The sequence below is a fragment of the Coccinella septempunctata genome, chromosome 2 (genome assembly GCF_907165205.1).
Source record: "Coccinella septempunctata chromosome 2, icCocSept1.1, whole genome shotgun sequence".
NCBI classification, from domain to species: domain Eukaryota; kingdom Metazoa; phylum Arthropoda; class Insecta; order Coleoptera; family Coccinellidae; genus Coccinella; species Coccinella septempunctata.
The window spans coordinates 42,182,738-42,196,805 of record NC_058190.1 but is presented as its reverse complement, the minus strand read 5'-3'; positions in this window follow the sequence as shown (position 1 = coordinate 42,196,805).

Genomic DNA, 14,068 nt, shown 5'->3' with positions numbered 1-14,068 from the left:
ATGATGCGAACAAAATATGTAGAAAACTATTATTCAGCTGAGAATACATAATTCATTTAATAATAAAAATTTAATATAATACCAAATCCATTTATTTTATTGATACAATAATCATGACACCATCATTCGAAAATTGGAGGACATCAAAAAATTGGTGATAAAAATGTTTCTATGCAAAAAATATAGGTTCACATTCGAAATATTGAAGACTACTATAAATATCGGTTAGTCTTCGTCACTGTCTTCATTAACAACAGCATCAACTTTTTTATTTACAAAGAGACGGAACAATATCTCAGCAGGTTTTACTCTTTCTGCCAAATATAGAACGTAATGAAGAAAATATATTAAAGCTGAAATATGAGAACATCACCCTACAGTGCGTCTACCATTAGCACAATCACAACAATATCGCCTTATTCCAGAAATCTCATTCTTTTCTGGCTCATTATCAACAAAATAATGTTATGCTTTTGACTCAATATGCCGAGACCTCACTTGTAGTTTGATAATATTTGGTGTTGTGTTCACGTATTGCAGTGTTATTTATTTTTCCGTCTTCATTTATTAACTCAGCTAAGTAGGAAACAGCTTGAGACATTTGATATGATCCCGTGAAAAAAATCTTCAATTCTTGTTCCGTTAATTCAGGGAAATTTGTCAAATCATTTGAAGAGATCGTACTGAACTGAACTTTTTGTCTCACCCAACGATTTATTTTTACCTCCAACGCCAGCGTATTATCATAATCTTTTTTCGATTTCATTGCGGCCACAACTCTTTCAGAAAGATCAACATCAGAATCCAGTCTTGCTCCAAATTCGTTATGTAAAAATCAAGAAACTCAAAAAAAAAGGTGCTTAGGAAGCAACTTATTATCTAGTTTATGATGGATTCATGATTATTGTATCAATGAAATAAATGAATTCGGTATTATATTAAATTTTTATTATTAAATGAATTATGTATTCTCAGTTGAAGAATAGTTTTCTACATATTTTGTTCGCATCATAAGTGCTTCTATGCATGAAACATAGTATTTTGAAAAAAAATAGTTTTTATTTTTTTCTATTATGTTCCACCACTTCAAAAAAAATGAAAAATTTCTTGAGGTTAGATAACTACGAAAGACATTTTCTGACAAAGTTTCGTGGTTGACACTTTTAAGTAACATAAAAAAAATATATTATTATTTTATATCTGCTCTCAAAAATAAGATTTTCAACTGAGAGTCATAATGAAATGTCTTCCTTATTACTCTTACTACTGAAAACGATAAAAAAATCACCATCAACCAATTTTGAATTTTAGTCGAAAAAAAAAAATTTAATTGAAAAAACAGTTTTTTTCGAAAAATTCGGAAACCGTTGGAGATAAACAGGTGAAAATCGGGGTGAATTATTTTTGTGTAATGTCAAATCGATCCCCTGTGTTTAAATCGAAAAAGGCGCGGGGGCAGATTTTCCATATAAACCCGGCTATACCCTTTCGTGGAGCATCCAAAAATTCAAATAAACGTCCTCTATTTTATTATAATAAAACCCAAGATACCCAAGAGTGGTATCTTCATCCTTCAAAGTTTAAATTTTTGTCCAAAACTCTGTTGACAACTGCAGGAAGAAGAAATAACTTCGTGAAAGTCCTACCAATTATTTCCATCACTGTTTTAATCTAGTATTTTCCCATATTATCCAAGGACCACCCCGAATTTCATTTTTCTCTGCCAAATTTGGGCAAAATGTTTGGGGGTCAGAAGGAAAATATTTTAACTACCTAAGATAGTATTTTCTTAGTCCTAGAAATTGTTTTAGGTTGGTATATATGAAGTTTTTCCTCTATAGAATTACGACTGTAAATCCAATCCAAGAAAAAGGTTTCTTGCAGATACTTTGCAGAATTGAAGGTGAAACTGTTCGAGCTCAAACCAGAAAAAACGAAATAGCGGAAGCAATTTTGCTACTGGTAATTCAGTAAGTTTCAAAGGAAACACGAGTCGTACAAGTGTCGAAAAGGCTCTTCCAAAAGCGCGTTCATCAAGGACTATTATTATTAAATGAGAAACTAAACCCAGCATCGAAACGTCAGCGTTCGCCTTTCTGAAAGAATTTTTTATTCTTTTCAGCCTGTATTAGGTATCAGATTTCGTCGCAATACTCGCCAAAATATAACTTTTCCATTGACGGAGAAAAAAACAATGACCGTGTATTTATAAAAAGGCGTTCCCACGTATTATTTCTAATGCGGTTGTATAAACGGAACGAAAAAGTTTCCCATTGATCTGTCAGTAATTTTGGTCCATTCACGTCAAGACCGGATGAAGACTGAAGAGGGGCAATTTGATATTCGCAGGTAGGTATAATAATTTCGGTGATTATAAGAGAGGACGAGAAATTGCAAGATTGTGTTAATTATGTCTTAGTATTGTATTCGAATCGGTGAAAATTTTCTATTCATGAATGGATTGTAGATGCCTAATTTGATGAAGATGATACAGTAATACTTTAATCCACATAAAGAAGCTGTTTTGATAACGAATCACGTGTAGTGCTAAAAAACTCACCTAAGTGAAAATCATGTGAATTATTCTTCAGTTTAGTAATGGATTTTCAACAAATATCGATATAATAAGAATGTTCGTTGCCCCACATTATATAAAAATTATTCAATATACGAGCCCCTTTCAAATAAGGACTATTAGGTGCTTGTGTGTGGTAGTGAAGCTCAAAATGAGGAAAATTACTGCGCAAATAAACCCAATTTGAAATCAGAGATTCAAATCAATATTTTAGAAATATCGATGTTTTTCTGAACGATGTTTTTTACATCGATGATCATATGTTAAGAGAGAGTAAGCCGTTTTCATAGTCAAAGTCCCTTTACATTCTTAGCTTATTTTAGTTGATATTTACTACTAGAAGAAGCTCTAAGCTAAATAAATGTACTTGAAAATTAATTATGAAACTGGCCTCAAATGTAATCTCAAAAAAAATTTGACTATGAGATCCAATTATAGTTATTATTTTTAAAGAAGAGTTACTCTTGAGTCGAATCAAAAAATATTGTAAAATATTGAGCAAAAGCAAATTGAAAACTTCAATAGTAGCATAGTACTTTATGCTATGCAGTGAAACATCGATAAACAAAAAAAACATAGGTTTTTCATACAACGATTACCTCCTCGTTGGAAGGAAATTTACGACCTTTTAAACTTTTTTTCAGCTTAGGAAAGAGATGATAGTCGGATGGAGCCAAATCTGGTGAATAAGGACAATTCAAACCCTAAATCACGAATTTTTTGCATTGCAACATAAGATTTGTGTGCAGGGGTGTTGTCCTGCAAAAACAAAATAGGATAGCTTTCCGCGTCTTTTCTCTTTAATTTTTTCCCGTAGAGTGGTCAGTAATGTTGAATAGTAATCTCGGGTTATTGTTCTACCATTATCCAAAAAATCAATCATGATTACTACATGCCAATCCCAAAAAACTGAAGCAAGAACTTTTCCAGCAGATTTTTGGACACGACAGTTCTTAGGTCTTGGAGAACCAGAGTGCCGCCATTCCACCGATTGTTGCTTTGTTTCTGTATCGTAGAAATGTGCCCAAGTCTCATCCATAGTAATCGATCACAGACCGAACGCGATGCTTCTACCCTTGCACGCTTTTGGTGAACATTCATACATTTGGTGATCCATATTGCAGCAATTTTTCTTATGTCCAAATTGACGTGAACTATATGATGAACGCGTTCGTATGAAATATTCAGTGCTTCAGATATCCGTTTTAGCCCAATTCGACGGTCTGATAAAATCATGTCATGAACTGCATCGATATTTTCGGGGACTGACACAGAAACTGGCCTTCCCGATCGGTCATCATCTTCAATGGAAAATTTACCTCTTTTGAAGCTTGCAGACCAATTTTTCACGGTCGCATACGAAGGACATTGATCATTAAGGGTATTAAGCATATCTTCATAAATCTGCTTACCTCTTAACCCTTTTAAATACAGGTACGTGAAGATGGCTCGATTCTCCAATTTTTCGATTCTTTTAATTTATTGCGGAACTCTGGTTTGCTTTTTTGACCTCAAACTTGGTCTAGGCTAATTAGATATCAATACATCCTCGTAGAATAACTCCAGTCATTCCAAATTCTAGTCAATAATCATATATCTTATGTTTTCGAATCGAACATCAATTCCTTCACCCCTCCCCCAATTCGACTGAAGAAAAAAGAACCCAAACAGTTCAGAGAAATGAAAGAATGATTCTAATTGCATCAGACAGCGGGAGCACCCTTGATATTTCTCGCCGTGATCATCTTTACGAACTTGTAGGACGATCCAAATAAGTCAAATTAATAGGGTGAGTTTCTGGCGTTTGGCACTGACAATAGCTGATAAAACTGACTGAACTTCAACACTCTTAATTCTCCCGAACTATATTCTAACCTCCCATCTCCGGCACTCGATCAAACTTTCATATTCTTTACAATTTTGAGTTTCGAAAACTTTATATTTCCGTTGTCTGCGCAAGACAATGGCGGAGATTCATCGGATGAATTGGTCTATTCTTACGTAAGATATTAAATATAATTCATGGCTTTTATATCCACCTACCTGAAATTTTTGCTATAGGGACTGGAGAACTTTGACTGCCTCGACTCAAGAGGCTCAGAAAATGTTGAGTGTGGCTTGAAATTCCGGTAAATGGACTGGCTCGGTGCAACACCCATCGTCATTTTTCCAATTTTGGCGATTTCATGGATACTTGAACTATTCGCTAATTCTAGACATTCCGTGAATTTTTTCGTGAAGAATCTCATTCAGAGACTTTTCAGGGTTTTTGTTGAATATTTCACGAAGAATTGAAAGTACAGGATGAGTCTTTGACTCTTACAAATATTTTAACAGTAGATTCTTGAGGTTAAAAGAAACACTTTTTTCTGATTCGGCCCTGATGAAAAAATATTGCCATTTTAAGTTTTCATAATGAGCTATGCCACCCCTGGAGAAACAAAATTCAGAATAACAAGCTTAATCTATGACACTACACATCTGTGGATCTTTTAAACAGAGTTGCATTCAGCCAAAGTACCCAATTTTTCGAATATAACAGATATTTTTTATTTTTGAACATCAAATTACTCGAAAACGTCGCATTATACGAGAATATATGAGAATACTTTTATTTTACAAAATGTTTAAATACTCATTACGAGGAGTCCAACTTAGTTTCAATAGTTGGGTTCTTTGAATTTTTGTTATTTTTATGGTACGTAATGGTCATAATGAGAAAACTGGAAGACGTGGGTGATATCTTGTGTTCGAGAAAGATTCATCAAATAAATCAAAAACTATATTCCGAAATTCATTTCATTCGATAAAACCATTTGTGAGATGGAACTAGAAATAACATTTTTTATGGTTTTTTTAAAGCCTGTATCTTTTAAACCGAGCCGATTCGGAACAAATGGTAGAAGAATAAAGTGTTTCTTTTGAACACAAGAATCTACTGTTAAAATATTTGTATGACTTAAAGACCCTCCCTGTATACCCATGGCAAAGTTGAAAGTTTACTTTAAAGGACCTCTTAACCATCACAAAATTATTAAAATAAAACCTTTACCGAATACAACCATTACCATCTCTAGCTGTTGGACTTCATAGTATCATCATTCACACAAAAAAAGAAAAATGTAAATTTATACACCAATTGCTGAAAAAATTTACCTATAGAAACCGATTGAAAAATGGATTTGCCGTTGAAATATTCTGGTTTCGATCCTTCAAATGTTAGTATCACATAATCAATTATTATGTATACTTCATTCAAATTTATTTTAGCAGTCGGTTGGCCATGAAATAATTTTCTCAAGTTTTTGTAACTAAAACGAAGTTAGGTTGGGACTCATGAAATGTCGTTAATGTCATAACGCCGTTGCCACAACTATATCAATTTTTATTACGAAAATTCGAAAGCGATTGAAAAAAGAGACAGGGTTTCAGGAAGTACTATTTAGAATTCAGATCCGCTCATTCAAATAGTTATACCCTGATAATCTAAAATCCACAATACGTCAGACGGTAGCGAACATATTCAATGTAAGAGAATTTAGATAATGTTTCATCTGAATCTAAACGACTTATATTTCAGGTAGATATTTCCACAATCAGAAAGATTGTGAATGAAGAGGATGACAAAGAATTTCCTTCTATTGGGAGGCCCAAAAAAGTGGTGTCATTTGAGAATTTTATGTTTGAGTGAATTAATGCGAAAAGTTTACTACAGGATTTTCTATAAATGTCATCGGAGAATAAGTTCCCTAAAATAGATTTTTCTATCTTTCATTTGACTTGTCCTATACAATGTAAATGTCTTAAGGTACTAATAAATACCTAATTATTATTATTACATCAATTTATTAAGATGAATAGCCAAAAATATGCGCAAGTTGCCCTGTTACTTGTTTATTCATGTGAAATTTTTGTTCAACGGTGAAGTTGCATCTTAACTTCCTTCGATTCCTTTTACTTATATTGATGCAAGATGATTTTTGTTGAAGAATTTAACATTCTTGTAATTATCTGTTAATTCCTTCGAGAGATACCCATTTCCAACCACTGCATCTTATGCATTTCATCTTCGGGTTAATATTTCAAATCTACAAATTATGTAAGACAAAGAAGATAACGAACATTAACTCTCCTCAAGCTAGTGCATATTATGATATTATACTGATCTCTTGTATTTTCCATGCAAATAACTGGATTTGGTATGCCTCCAATCAGTTTGTATTTTGTATAAACTTCAATTATGTTCGTCACATATTTTCCGAAGAGATTCGACATTGTGATAAAATACGTAATAACAGAAACTTTTACGTAGAATGGGCAACATAGCGTTGATTTTAATCCCAAAAATGTTTTGACAAGCTTCATAACCCCACATTTTCGTACTATACAGAGTGAAATGTGTCAAATTTCCATGGCCAACCGACTGCTAAAATAAAATTGAATGAAGTATATATGAAACACTAGCTTTTGACAAAGATTCAGCCTTTAAATGTTTTCGGCGTTTAACTATTTATTTGTTTATTTACACTTATTTACCCCTACAGGGTGATTCTTTGACTCGTACAAATATTTCAACAGTGGGTTCTTGAGTTCAAAAAGAAACACTTTGTTCCCATACCATTTTTTCCTAATCGGCTCGGTTTAAAAGATACAGGCTGTTGAAAAACCATACAAAAATGTTATCTTTTGTTCTATTTCAGAAACGGTTTTGACAAATGAAATGAATTTCGGAATATAGTTTTTCATTTATATAATGAATCTTTTTCGAACACAAGATATCACTCACGTCCAGTTTTCTCATATTGACCATTACGTACCATAAAAACACCAAAAATTCAAAGAACTCCTCTCATGAAACTAAGTTGGACGCTATCTAATGAAGATTTGAATATTTTGTGAAATAAAAGTATTCCTTATATTTTCTCCTATAATGCATCGTTTTCGAGTAATTTGATATTCAAACTTAAAAAGTATGTGTGAAATTTGAAAAATTGGGTACTTTGGCCGAATACAACATTGTAAAATCCACAGATGTGTGGTGTCACAGATTTAGCTAGTTATTCTGAAAGTAATTTTGTTTTTCCTGGGGTGGCACAGCTCATTATGAAAACTTAAAATGGCCATATCTTTTTATCAGGGTCGAATCGGACAAAATGGTATAGAAAAAAAGTATTTCTTTTGACCTCAAGAATCTACTGCTATAACTTTGTACGAATCAAAGACATGAATTACCCAATTTGTTTCAATTTACTTGAATAGTTCGTTATTTTATGCACGTTACTTTGAATAAAACTATGGTATGGTTCGAGAAAGTTGCATCGGGTTCTGAATTTTGTCGAACAGGAAGCAATGGACGTTGCATTAACGGTTACGTATCATCGATTGAATTCGTATCTGCTTCCCGTATTATTGCTCCTCATCCTCGAGAAGGCCCAGTATGTATTCGCAGATTTGACACTAATAATGTGTCAAACGCAAGACCAACGCGCTCGATGTATGACCGGTGAAATATCTGCTATCTAGATCCTGTGAGACAAAGGACGAAGCACATATTGAACTGACGTGGTTTAGAAGCAAATGCAGGTTCGACTTGACGCGTCAGGACTTGTTGTCTGTCATACATTTGTAATGCGTCACTTGACAGTGCCATTATCCCCATTGTCCAGGCGCTATTCTGTGGTCATTCAAAGAATACCGAATACTCAGAGCCTGATTATTGTCGATGAACACATCAATAACCTCTATGGTTATCTGCGTGTATGTTCAGGTTGTTGAACAGCCGTTCGCCTGAAGTGTATATTGTGTTATTTTTAAATTCAGATTTTTTCGAGAGAAATGATTTTGTCGTTCGACGGGGAAACACGGGGATGTTCGATTCAGAGGGGTAAACGCGGATCGATCATCCATCGAATTCGATGGGAACAATCCTCCTAATTATTATATCGTAGGAATTGTTCCCAATCACTCATAAAGGCCGAATAACGGTTAATTTTTTCTTTATTTGCTGTTTCTCCTTCTAGGAAGAATTCCGATTCGAAAAAACTGCCAAAATCACCTTACCATCATATCAAGTTATGTTCGGGAGTGGTAGGATAATATTTTTACCTACTGTGAATTTTTCACAATTTTATTTCTAATATTTTGCGTTTGGTTCTAGGCTTTTACGTTCAATAACAAATTACTATATAAGGTGAAGCGACGGAAACTGCTGTACAGGGTGTTTTCAAAGGTGAGGCTTTATTTTTTTACACAGGGTAATAAAAATTGTCTATATAAAATATCCAAGATGGCTAAGATACAACCCCTAGAATTTCGGCAAACTCTCATTGAATTTCAAGTACGGCACTATGGAAGGTGACTCCGGCATCGCAAAAACGAAACAAAACATAAACTTATTGCTAGACAATGAATGGTTCAGTACCATTCGGTTTATCGGATTAGGTCACTTTCGAGGAAATCATAATTGTTGTATCGTGCAATTTAGGGTGAAAAAAAAGGTGATTGTTTGAATGTTCGAACAAGAAGATTGTGATGCCCATTGTGAAAAAAATCGTGAATAATTTAGACGAATTTTATTGTTGAGATTTTGAAGTATTATTCTTTTTTCTACACTCGTGTGATGAGTATCTTCTGTCCGTTGGTATAGATATGAGCCATTTCATAAAATCGTGTAAGTTACTAAAAAATAATGAGAACAATTCGGCAATCCTAAGTTTCCATTTTCATTACCACGTAAATATAGAACCAGCCAATATTCTAAACGCTGTTTCGAGATAATTCAGCTAAGAAACGGTCTAGGGTCGTATTAATTAGGATCTATTACTGTAATCATTTCCAATTTTTTTTTAACTTTGTCATTTTGAAAGTTTCGTATAGGTGTTTTTGGAGAAACGCTTCATTTTGACCAGTTATGCCATAGACGTCTTTAAGGACGGCTGTGGTTCTACCTTCTGTTGAAAAAAAGCCTCACCTTCAAATATACCCTGTATACAAGGTGAGTCTTCAAATCGTACAGATATTTTAACAGAAGATGGGAAGATTATTGAGGTCAAAAGAAACACAGGCTGTTGGAAAACCATAAAAAAATTATTTTCAGTTTTATCTGACAAAAGGTTTCATTGAATGAAATGAATTTCGGAATATAGTTTTTCATTTATTCAATGAATCTTTTCCGATTACAAGATATCACTCACGTCATCCAGTTTTCTCATTATGACCATTACATACCATAAAAATACCGAAGATTCAAAGAACCCAACTTTTGTAACTAAGTTGGACGCAACGTAATGCATGTGACGTTTTGTAAAATAAAAGTATTCCTCACATTTTCTCCTATAATGCGTTTGAACGTTTTGTTGAAGAAAAGTATTTTAAATATTTTCTAGTGTAATGCGCCGTTTTCGAGTAATTGGATGTTCAAAAATTAAAAAGTATCTGTGAAATTTCAAAAATTGAGTACTTTGGCTGCATACAACACTGTTTAAAATATCCACAGAGAGCACAGATATGCGTAGTGTTATAGATTAAGACCCGTTTGCACCAAACGCACTTAGTGTTGAGTATCCCTCAAAATGAACCCTTAACTTAAATTACGTTGCACCAACTGTTAAGTCACATTCCAATGGCTAAAGCTAGCCTTAAATTTAAGCGACCACTTAGGTATTTAAGGGAGGGATTCTAACCTAAAATAATTTGTTGAACTCATAAACTGGCTGCAGAACTGCTGTGGTTTTTTAAATAACGTCAAGTACCTTTTCATTATCAATAATAATGCTAATACAGCAACAAAAAATTGTCACTCTTTGATAATATAATAGTTTACTTGACACTGACTGACAGGACAATAAAGTTAGGTTAATGAAATGACAACAATCATCTTCAACCGGCCAACCAATGAAAAGGCTTTATTGGACTAGAATGAAGTTGCACCAAAATAAAAAACTGAAATATCACTAGATATGAAAACTTAAGGGCCCCTTACTTAAGATTCGGTTAAGCCGCAGTCGTGCAACTGGAAATAAAATTAAGCGTCCATTAACTTTAAGCCACGCTTAGTTAGGTACTCATTTTAAGGGGGATTGGTGCAAACGGGCCTTAGATGGTTATTCTGGAGGTAATTTTGTTTTTCCAGGGGTGGCACAGCTCAAATGGCTATATCATTTTATCAGGGTAGAATCGGAAAAATGGTATGGAAAAAAAGTGTTTCTTTGACCTCAAGAATATACTGTTAAAATATTTGTACGAATCAAAGATTCAACCTGTATAGTCTTGCCTGCATCTGCAAGACGTTAAAAACAGAAACTGTCGGCGAAAAACTACCCAACAAACACATAAACGAGTGCATACTACAATTTGGTACATTTGTATTACAATAAGTTTCCCCATATCCGAATTTTATTACACTTGCATTCCCGAGTTATGCCTGATTGGCAATCTAAAGCTACACCACCCACTAGGTGAAAGAAAAAGGAAATTGGGTTTTTCTGAAGTTAAAAACCAAATAAATTCAATATCGTCAACTTTCTACGACTAATTCAATTCGGTGGAAATCCTTTTTTCAAATCTTTTTGCTCTGACACTTCTAATGAGTCATATGTTCATAAAAAATCATTTCGATGGAAAGTGACGTTTCTTTATGAAGTTGTACAATGTCCCCAAATCGCACATGACATGAATAACCTGCAGTGGGTCTCGCAATCAATTGAGGATAAGAATCCAGGGTGGCGTCGTTAGTCAGAGGCTGCACGCTGCACTCGTCAAGCCGATTCAACATTGTTTTAAAGAGTATAATCGAGTGTAATCTGCAAAAAACGGGAGCACAATGGGGCAGGAACAATCAAATATCACAATTTAGAATAATATAACGGCCCATAACAAAAAAACGGTTTAGGCGAAGCTACTAGCATTATTCGGGTGGACTTAATCAGGAGGCTGGCTAGATGGTTGGTAAATGGTGCTCTCGCTCCAGAATAATTTAGACAAAGAATAAAAGCAGTGGGAGGCAGGCACACATGCTGTGACAATGCGCCGAGCCATTATATTATTATTCCTCAATGGGGATCACTATATCAGGCTATTGCTACTGAAAAGGTACTCTCGACTTTCAAAGATTTTCAGGCATAAAGAAACTCGATTCGAATGAAAGGGAGTGAAGTCCGTAGGAAACTTACAAATAATTGCGTTTTAACGTTCTTTTCCGGTCGGCCAATGTGATATCCTGCGTTTTATTTTTTATTCTGATCAGTTTCTTGAGGGTCGCAAGAGAAGATGTCGGATGTGAGGTTGTATATACCGCATTGTTCATCTTTTTCGGGTTTGTTTTTATCGATGTGTGATATCTGTTCGGACGTCGTATAGGAAAACTTCATCATTTCTTATGAATTTATCAATTGGTTGCGAGGTTATTTCCATACAAGAACTGTTATTGCTCATATATGACTCTCCGATTCGTTTGGCTAACTCCCTCAAAATACTATTTGCCGATGACACTTCAGTAAATCTCGCTTTCTTGGAGACATTCAGCCAAAAGTCGGAAACATTCAACCCTCTATCTAGTCGATGGTTATGTACTAAATAAACGTGTACCTACTAGGATATATTGAAAAATTCTTAGCCTACTATAGAAGCAAACAAAATTTCAATGTCGAAATAATTTATTACTCAACATATTCTCTTCTTAATTGGATAAATTTATTACATCCAACCTGCAACGTATCTAGACCTTCGAAAAAAAATGTTTCTTTTTGCTCTGCACACCAAACCTCCACAGCTTTCATTACCTCCTCGTTGGAAGAATATTTACGACCTTTTAAACTTTTTTTCAGTTGAGGAAAGAGATGATAGTCGGATGGAGCCAAATCTGGTGAATAACGAGGGTGTTCTAGTAATTCAAACCCTAAATCACGAATTTTTTGCATGTCAACATGAGATTTGTGTGCAAGGGCGTTGTCCTGCAAAAACAAAACACCTTTGGATAGCTTTCCGCGTTTTTTCTCTTCAATTTTTCCTGTAGAGTGGTCAGTAATAGCGAATAGTAATCTCCGGTTATTGTTCTACCCTTATCCAAAAAATCAATCATTATTACTCCATGGCAATACCAAAAAACTGAATATTCTGCAGATTTTTGGACACAAAACTTCTTAGGTCTTGGAGAAGTGTCGCCATTTCATCGATTGTTGCTTTGTTTCTGGATCGTAGAAATGTATCCAAGTCTCATCCATAGTAACAATTCGGTTTAAGAAGTCTACATCGTTTTCAAATCGAGCACAGATCGAACGCGATGCTTCTATCCTTGCACGCTTTTGGTCAACATTCAAACATTTGGGGATCCACTTTGCAGCAATTTTTCTTTCTCATGTCCAAATTGACGTGAACTATATGATGAACGCGTTCGTATGAAATATTCAGTGCTTCAGATATCCGTCGAATCATCTTCAGATATCCGTTTTAGCTCAATTCGTCGGTAAGATTAAATCATGTCATGAAGTGCTTCAAAATTTTCGGGGACTGACACAGAAACTGGTCTTCCCGATTAGTCATCATCTTCAATGGAAATTTTACCTCTTTTGAAGCTTGCAGTCCAAATTTTCACGGTCACATACGAAGGACATTGATCACCAAGGGTATTAAGCATTTCTTCGTAAACTTGCTCACCTCTTAACCATTTTAAATACAGGTACTTGATGATGGCTCGAAACTCCAATTTTTCGATTTTCACAATTTTCTTTTATTTTACTTCGTAACTCTGAATTACTTTTTTGACCTCAAACTGCACACTGACACTTCTAATGAGTTATTGTTCGTTGCTATGGTAACGCAATATTTTTTTATGCATGGATATTTTGCAATGTCTGCAATAGAATCAAGCTGACAAAACGATGTACTGTACATGTGAAATCAATTTATCCCACAATAATAGACTTATCCAACTAAGATCTTTCACCCCTCTGATAAGGGATTATAAAATGCACGCTGAAGACATTAAGCCTTCCACTGTACCGGCTTGTATGCGAGGTGCTATATGGACACTTTGACATTGACAAATGTGTGCAATGTCAAATGCAACCCATCGAAATAAGATCTGTTCATCAGTAGCGCGTGCGAAGGCTTTAAATTTCGATTGATTTTGACAGGGTGATGCGGATTTAAAATCAACCGCATTAATGTTGTAATTCGGTTTGAATCGAGCGAAAAAACTTTAAATCTCAGTGGGAAATTCAAGCTGAAGATTTGGCATGTTGACCATCATCCAAAGTAATAAATAATAACGGCTGAAATTTAATTACACAAAGAGTAAACTTGTTTTGAATTGAAAAAAATTTACAGTGCTACACAAAAATATTCTTTTCTAAAAGTATAACTCTACTTGAAAGTGGGAATCCTTAGATACAAGCCAGACTTTTGACTGAAAAATCAGAATTCTGAGTATCATGTCGGAATTTTGAGATCTGATTGGCAAGTGGAAATACAAGCTCCGTATAATCCGAGTATTCA